Source organism: Tupaia chinensis, unplaced genomic scaffold (assembly GCF_000334495.1).
Source record: "Tupaia chinensis unplaced genomic scaffold, TupChi_1.0 Scaffold000185_1, whole genome shotgun sequence".
In the NCBI taxonomy this organism is placed as follows: domain Eukaryota; kingdom Metazoa; phylum Chordata; class Mammalia; order Scandentia; family Tupaiidae; genus Tupaia; species Tupaia belangeri.
Window position 1 is genome coordinate 2910261 of NW_006159660.1, and position 9501 is coordinate 2919761.

Below are 9501 nucleotides of genomic sequence, written 5' to 3' on the forward strand. Positions count from 1 at the left end.
AATGAACCAGCTAAAAAGTGCACTGAAGTCCCTATAGCAGGTGTTTTATTAAACACTCTGGTTCAGGGACTTGCCTGTATACTCTTATTTCTCAAGGCAAAGATATAAAAAGTAAAAAACATAACTTTTGAATTTGCCATTTTACTGATTTTACATACTCTACTCGTCATTTTAACTTACACTTTCAGTCTCTACTTTTATGAAAGCCCATTCTTTAAATATGTTAATTCATATTAAAATAGTTCAGGCACACGATTTTTTTTTAAGCCATAGTATGGAAAGGCAGATAATAAAAGGTATACTTCTATTCACATTTCTTTTACCCCTTAAGGCAACCATTTTAAACCATTTTATCTCTAATTCTTGTGGTGATTACCACCATATAATTTACTAATTTTTCTTCATTCTTTCTATATAGCTGCTCTTTTCTCATCTTAAGGAATGAAAAGAAGTCTACACATTAAAATAGAATATAAACTTAAACTTTTAAGAATATTCCTGGTATATGGGTAAAATTCTCCTATACCCCCAAACATTTTTAATGGTAGGGAAGGAGATTTTTGTTGTGGCTTTTTTTTTAAGTTTTTTGTTGTAGGACATATGCACTCACCAAAAAGAGAGGATGAGAGAGTGAGAGAAAGTGAGAAATCACCCCCTGAGGGGATGGCCATGCTATTCTCCCAATATATTTTCAAGATTTTGGGCATGCATGCACACATACCCACTGTGATTTTCAAGCTGCTGGGTCCAGGATTCAAACCACAGACTTGGCCACATGGAATCCAGCTGCCTTAACCTTAACCACCACACCACCTGCTGGCCCCAGACTGATTTTTTTTTTCTTTTTGGAGAGGTTTTTTGCTATAGGGCGTGTGTGCTCGCCAGAGAGACATAGAGACAGAAAGCAAGAAATCACCCCCCAGGGGGGATGGTCACGCCGCAATCTCTTCTCCTCCATTCTCCTCTCGGGATCTTGGGCATGCACGCACACACGCCCGGCGTGAGTTTTAAGCCACTGGGTCTGGGACGCGAACCGTGGTTGACTACGTGGGAGTCCAGCGACATAGCCATTACTCTAACTGCTGGTTCCCCAGATTGATATTTTTGACAGGATCTCACCATGTCATAATTCTCCTGCCCAAGCTTCCCAGTTAGCTAGGATTATAGGTACACACAACCACATCCAGTCTAAACTGGTCCAGGAACCAAACTCAGGCCTCTTGTGCAGCTTCAGCCTTGCACAACAGTGTCTTACTGCTGTGCCCCCATAACTGGGCTTATCCCCCTAAGCTTTAAAGCACACATGAAAGATAATTTTTTATACCTTTTCTTTTTTTAAGTAAAATATATATTTTTAGAGGTTTTTCCTATAGGGCGCATAAGCTCGCCAGAAAGACAGAGAGAGACAGAGAGATAGAAAGCAAGAAATCACCCCCCAGGGGGATGGCCATGCTGCAATCCCTTCTTCTCCATTCTCCTCTCAGGATCTTGGGCACACACACGCACATGTGCCCGGCATGAGTTTAAGCCACTGGGTCCTGGACTCAAACCGTGGTCGACTAAGTGGGAGTTCAGCGACATAGCCATTACACTAACTGCTGGTCCCTAAGTAAAATATTTTTAAAAGCAGTGTCTAGGGGGCCAGCAAGTGATGGTTAAGGGCGTTGGACTCCCACATGCCCGACTGTGGTTCGAGTCCCAGACCTGGTGGCTTGCTTTCTCACTTTCTCTCTCTCACACTTTCACTCTATCCAATCTCTCTGATCAAATTAAAATAAATAAATAAAAATGGATAAATAAAGTTAAGTAAAATAATTCTTTTTTTTTTTTTTGGAGAGGTTTTTTCGCTATAGGGCGCGTGCACTTGCCAGATAGACAGAGAGAGACAGAGAGACAGAAAGTGAGAAATCACCCCCCGGGGGGATGGTCACACCGCAATCCCTTCTCCTCCATTCTCCTCTCGGGATCTTGGGCATGCACAAAAAAAAAACCCTCAGAATGGGAAAACATTTTTGTTAAATATGCCTCAGACAAGGGACTGATAACCAGAATACACAGGGAACTTAAGTGCTTTATGCGAAAAAAAAATTATTAACTCAATTAAAAGATGGGAAAATGAGCTGAACAAAAATCTCTCTAAGGAAGACATACGAACAGCCAAAAAGCATATGAGGAAATGCTCAACATCCCTCCTCACAAGGGAGATGCAGACAAAAACCACAATGAGATACCACCTAACCCCTGTCAGAATGGCAAAGATTAAGAATATAAAAAGTGATAAGTGTTGGCGGGGATGTGGTGAAAAGGGAACCCTCCTACACTGTTGGTGGGAATGTATATTGGGTCAGCCACTGTGGAGAACAATATGGAGGTTCCTCAAAGATCTACAAATAGAACTACCATTTGATCCAGCCATCCCACTTCTGGGTATCTACCCAAAGGACAGAACACTCAGATGGAAAAGTGCTTGCACATCAATGTTTATTGCAGCATTATTCACAATTGCCAAGATATGGAACCAACCTAAATGTCCACAAACTAATGAATAGATTGAAAAAGTGTGGCATATACACTCTGTGGAATACTACTCAGTCATAAAAAATAACAAGACCCTGGCATTTGATAGACAGTGGTCAGATATGGAGGACCTACTGCTGAGTGAAGTAAGCCAGGCTATGAAAGAAAGATATTGTATGTATCCACTTAATATATACTGACTATCCACACTCTATGGTAGAGAGCGAAATATTGGAGGACATAAAAGCAGTGAAAATACTTAACGAGGATAAGACAATGTGGAACCGGAGCGGGGGGAGAAGAGAAGAGTATAGAGAAAGATAGCAAGAGAACAAATAGAGAGGCATGGCATTAGTAGGACACAGATACGGTTTATTACCTGTTGATGACTTGTATTATTCTCAACTGAATTGGTCTGAGAAGTATTTCATGTTGGGTAAAGTCTTTACAAGCAAAATGAGAAATAGTGATTGACTAGTTAAAAAAATAATTGAAATAATAATAATAATGATCAGGAAAAACAATGAAAAGATACTGAATGATGAAGTGGGGATTTTAATGTCTCTGTATTGACCAACATGCATGGCATTCCTCCTGGAAAAAGAAATGTAATAAACTGTAAAGTTATATGTGATTCAATGTAATATAAACAAGATTATGATAATAAATACTTTTTTTAGAAAAAGAGGAAAAAAAAGAAAGAAAAAAGTCATCTAGGTAAAAAAAACAATAAAATAAGCAGTGTCTAGGCACCCAAAATATAATATTTTCCTATGTTCCCCATGGCAAGTAGCTAACTGTTCAAAATCCATTCTTCCCTCCTTAAATAGTTTTAGTTCAACATATGGTCACCTGCCGCAAGACTATTCTTCCCAGTCTCCCACGCAGCTCTGTAGGTCATGAGATTTCTGACAGTAAGATATGAAGAGGACCCTGAAACACTCAGACAAGAAGCCATTTTAAATCTGAGTTGTGTCCTGGCATGTTCAGGGACCAAAGCTACTAAAGCTATGTTCTGAACTGCATCTTCTAGACCCCCAAAACAGTCAAGAAGCCATTTTAAATCTGAGATGTGTCCTGTAGTGTTCACAGGCCAAGATGACTAAAGCTATGCTCTAAATTTCATCTTCTAGACCCCAGAAATACTCAGACAATTAGAGGAGAGATTTTGTCACAGAATAACCAGAAACTACTGCAGAGGCACAAGAAATATGAGAAACCAAGAAAATATCTCTACCCTTGAGTGAAAAGAACAGTCCTTCATCATCTACAGACAGTACAGTGGAACTCGTGGAAATGTCTGATAGAGAATTCAGAATATTCATAGTGACAAAACTTAGCGAGATGTAAAAGCTGAGAGACAATGAACTCCCGAAGATGCAGGAGAAAGACAATGAGTTCCAGGAGATGAGGAGGTTTTTGCATGGTCTGAAAGAGGAAAATACACACCATAGAAAAGAATCAAATGGAGCTGTTAGAGATGAAGACTGCAATACAGAAAATCAAAGTCTCCCTCAAAAGTATTAAAGGCAGATTAGTCCATGCAGAAGATCGAATCTCGGATGTTGAAGGCAAAAATCTCTGACCTAGAAAAAACAACCAAAAGAACTGAGAAAATAACCCCAAAAAATGAGAATATTATACGAGAAATACTAGATACCATTAAGTGCACAAACACTCAGATAATCAGTATCCCAGAAGGTGAAGAAACTAATAAGGGCATTGATAATTTATTCTATGAAATCCTGGAAGAAAAGTTTCCAAATCTAGACAGGCATTCAAAAATCCAGACCCAAGAAATATAAAGGATCCGTAATACAATCATCCCAAGAAGATCTTCTCCAATGCGCATCATAGCCAGATTGCAAAATCCACAAAGACAAGATACTAAAATTCACAAGAGAAAAATGTCAGGTTACTCACAAAGGTTATCCCATCAGGCTAACATCAGATCTCTCATTAGAAACAATACAAGCAAGGAAAGAATGGGAAAATATATTCAAAGTGTTAAGTGAAAAACAGTTTCAAGCAAGAATACTATACCTGGCAAGACTATCCTTCATATGGGAAGAAAAGATAAAAACATTTCAGATAAACAAAACCTGAAAGAATTTACCAACACCAGACTAGCTCTTCAAGAAGTTCTGAAAGGCATACTGTACCAGGAAAACTAAAGACACATACAGAAATAAGAGAATAAAAAGCAACCAGGAAAATGACCAACTTAATGTTTAGGGACAAGAAATAGCAATAATGTTGAATGTTAACTTCCAGGGTTTAAACAGAAAAGTTGTACCACAGTAATGCTGCAAATTCAACAGAAGAGAGATTAATTATATAAGACTGAAGTGGTAAAATGGAATTTTATGACTTTTAGAAAAACATTACAAATTTTTTTTTTTACTATGTTTTGTTTTCCCAATTTAAGGATTTTGCTTTCTTTTTCTATGGAGAGGTTTTTTGCTATAGGGCACATGTGTTCGCCAGACAGAGACAGAGAGACAGAAAGTGAAAAATCACCCCCCAGGGGGATGGCCATGCCACAATCCCTTCTCCTCCATTCTCCTCTCAGGATCTTGGGCACACACACACACATGCCCAGCGTGAGTTTTATGCCACCAGCTCTGGGGCTTGAACCTTGGTCAACTACATGGGAGTCCAGCGACATAGCCGTTACACTAACTGCTGGTCCCTAAGGATTTTGCTTTCTTTTGAGCTGCTGATAGGTTCAGCAATTTGTTAAATTTTTTTTTTCATGTTCGTTTCTCTAAATGAAAATATAAACTTTTCTCCCTTCCTGACCCATCTGGAATTGAAAATATTTAGGAGTATTCTTATTTTGTACCAGAATGGTTATTTGTACAAGTTCAGTAAACCTGTTACCTTGATTCAGAAATTGGAAATACCCGTTATTAGACAGAGTTTTGACTGGAATGTCATATCTGAAGATTAAACCAGAAAACTATGGAACTAAGGTAGATCTCAAGTAAGCCAGCAGAGGCTCTTGGAAAGATGGCCTGGCACCATAAACAGTTCTGCCTGATGAAAGGATTAGAGAAGCTATATGAAAGAATTTGTGCCATAAAATAACCTGGACTTTTCCAGCCCAGCATTGTAATCAGTAGAGACTGCAAAAAAGCAGGCACAATCAGAGGATTATCTTGAGGAAGATTTTGAAGGAAGAAAAAGAGGCTGATCTTTGCTAGCAGATGGTAAATCACAGAATACTAGGTAGGCAGAGCTGAATTGAGAAGGTTTACATGTGAATGGTGTGTTGGGTATTTGCTTTGCAACAGTTTTGATTAGTTGGCATGTAAACATTTTCTCAAAAATATTTAAAACCATACTGTCTCTGTTGCTATAGAGTCACCAATAAAATTATAACAAATATTTTGAACATTATCTTTAAAATTGTTTTTTGAAATTTTGAAAGTTGTTTATTAACTGTCAAGAACTATAGAGTATAAACAAAAATGTTTTGATATGTAATATAAATGTGAGAAAATGTAAAAATGAATAAATGATATAAAATATGAAGAGAAATTACATATGCAAATTCTATTCATATTTTTAAAGATATGAGAGAAACATCCTTAGTCATTTCCTTAACGATTTAATGATTAAGGAAGTGGGGAGACTTAATCCTATAGGCTAGTGCTCTTAATAAGAAAAGGACATGATACCAGAGATCCCACTACACATAAGCATAGAGGAAAGACACGTGAGGACACAGTGAGAAGGTGGCTTGTCTACTAGCTAGGAAGACAACCCTCACCAGAAATCAAATTTGTTGGTATCAAGGACTTCTAGCCTCCAGAACTGTGAGAAGATACGTGTTTACTGTTTAAGCTACACAGTCTGTGGCATTTGGTTATGGTAGCCCTAGAAGGTTAACATACCTATCAATCTAAGATTGGTTACATAAATTGGTTAGCATATTCATATAATTAGAGCACTATAGAGCCTTAAGAAAAAATAGGCGGTAGAAAAAGATGTCCCTGCTACCTTATGTGATTAAAATCAAGTTGCCAATACATGCATGGTATGAGCCTGATCAATAACAAAGTGCTATACTGGAGCACACAGACTTTTCAAGACGGGAGGAATACTGATTACAAGGAGGAAAAAAAAGGGATACTGGAATAGCGAGATACTGGGGGGATAATTTTTTATTACACATGACTCTCATTAGTACATTATAAGAAAAAGGAGGAGGGCTGGCAAGTGGTATGGTGGTTAAGGGCACTGGACTCCCACATGGCCAACTGTGGTTCAAGTCCTGGACCTGGTATGTTGCTTTCTCACTTTCCCTCTCTCTTTTTTCCTCACTCTATCCCTCTCTCATTAAATTAAAATATGTAAATGAATAAACAAATAATAAAATAATTCTTTTAAAAAACAAAAAAGGTTTTGTTTACAATTGGCTAATTTATAAATGTGCACAATTTAACAATTAAAAAAAAGAGAAAAATAATACATTTGGGGCCAGCAGATGGCATTAGTGGTTATGTCATCAGACTCCCACATGGCCGACCGTGGTTCAAGTCCTGAACCTCGTGGCTTCAAACTCATGATGGGCGTGGGGTGAGCATGCACAAGATCCCAGGAAGAGAATGGAGGAGAAGGGATTGAGGTGTGATCATCCCCCCTGTGGGGTGATTTTTCACTTTCTATCTCTCTATCTCTCTGCTGAGTACATGCACCCTATAGCAAAAATCTCTCCAAAGGAAAAAAATAAAAGAAATTTATGTTGACTGAGAACTTCCCAACCTTCAGAGGTTATTAATACCCTCTGAATTAGCCTGTAAACCAGGACTTCTGTGGATCTGAGATACTTTATTCCTAGAGCCTAGATTTAATCTAATTAGAATCCCGTGTTATAGAAACCTGCCCATTTTCTCTCCCAAGATCTAAATATGTATTTATAAATAAATAAATAAAAATTGATGGGGTCAGCAGCAGGTGGCATGGTGGTTAAGGCTGGACTCCCACAAGGCCAATGGGCAGTTTGAGCCCCAGACCCGGTGACTTGAAAATCACACCAGGCATGGGACCAGCAGTTGGCATAATGGCTATGTTGCTGGACTCCCACGTAGTCACCCATGGTTCGCGTCCCGGACTCATGCGTGTGCGTGGGTGCCCAAGATCCCGAGAGGAGAATGGAGGAGAAGGGATTACAGCGTGGCCATCTCCCCTGGGTGGAGATTTCTCGCTTTCTGTCTCTCTGTCTGTCTCTGTCTGTCTGGTGAGCGCACATGCCCTATAGCAAAAACCTCTCAAAAAAAAAAAAAGAAAAAAAAAAAGAAAAAAGAAAATCACACCAGGCATATGTGCATGTGTGCCCTAAACCCAAGAGAATGAAGGAGAAGGAACTACGTCATAGCCATTCCCCCAGGGGGTGATTTCTCATTTTTCCTCTCTGTCTCTCTGTGTCTCTCTGACAAGCATATGCACTCTATAGCAAAAAGCTAAAAAGAAAAAAATATATACATATATAAAAGTTAAATTTCACAGTGAACATCTATAAGTTCACTACACTGGTACTACAATGAATATTTTACTCATCCTTGTTTCATCACATATCTACCAATCCCTCCATCCATCAATCCCTCTTTTTTTTAAGAAAGATTTTTGCTATAGGGCACATGCTTTCACCAGAGAGACAGAAAACGGGAAATCACCACCCAGGGGGTGGTCATCCCTTTCTCCTCCATTCCCTTGGAATTTTGGTCACACACGTACATGCACCCATCATGAGTTTTAAGCCACTGGGTCCAGGACTTGAACCGCGGTCAACTATGTAGAAGTCCAGCAATGTAATCATTACGCCATCTGCTTGTCCCATCTTATGTCTTTTTTTTTTTTTTAAGTTTTTCAAAATAAGTTGCAGACCCAAGTACGCTTTTCTAAATATTTCTATATGCACAGGATGCAACCTGCTTCTATAAAGTAAATAATGAAAAAGGAAACTTTTGTATGTCAGAAGACCACACACTTAATGTCAGACAGTTGAACAGAGGGACTTGGAAAGAGGTGGAGAAGACTTCAAAAAGACAAATTTGATTTTGTTTGCTGTCTTGGTCCAGCCTTCACTGGAAAAGAGCAATAAAGTGCCACACCTCGCCAGTTAAATACCAATAGGCTTGTCGTTAGTCAAACCTGCAGTTAAAAAAAAAAAAGGAATCTAGAGATCTCGACAAATCTGTGGCTGTGAGCATTTTCCAAGGGGAGTCTATGTCTCAAACTGGGAGGTGCTGCCCGGGTTGGCTCTAAGCCTTTAGCTTTTGGGAAGACAGCACCAGTACACAGCCTTTCAAGTTCTTGAGATATGGTCTGTTACTGTTTTCCTACAAATATTTGTATGTTGATATAACTGGATGCTCCCAATATTTTCAAATGCTATTTTAACTACAGAAGCATCGAACACCAAACAGCCCAAGATGACTTTCATGTCAGACTGTGGGTCAGCTTTTCTACCTGACCTGAGAGGTTTATTTATTCATTTTCCAGCTCTTTTCATTTCTAATTGGCAGGTAACCTAGTAAGATCAGCAAGCCATGCAAACACCTTCCCTTTGATGGATGGGCCTGCTCGACAGCCCGGTTTGTGGGAAAGTGAAACAAAGCATTCTTCTTCCAAAACCAGAGATAGCATTTGTTCCTGCTTTGAAGAGGGTGCCCAGCACAGCACTGCCCGCAATCATCCTTGGGAATGTAACTGCTCAGAGGACGGCCTACAGTGGCACTGTTCTGGGGTTCCCACCAGACTGGAATTTCTGAACGCCTCTGTCCCCACCCAGGAGAATGACACTTAGGTGGAACTCCATGGAGATTTTGTCTCCAAGAGAGTAGTAGATACCTCCTTGATCATGGAGATGTGTAAATTTCCTAACTTTATTTATTTAATTTTTTTTGAGAGACCGATTTTTGCTGTAAAGTGCATGTGCTCACCAAAGAGACAGAGAGACAGAAAGCGAGAAATCAC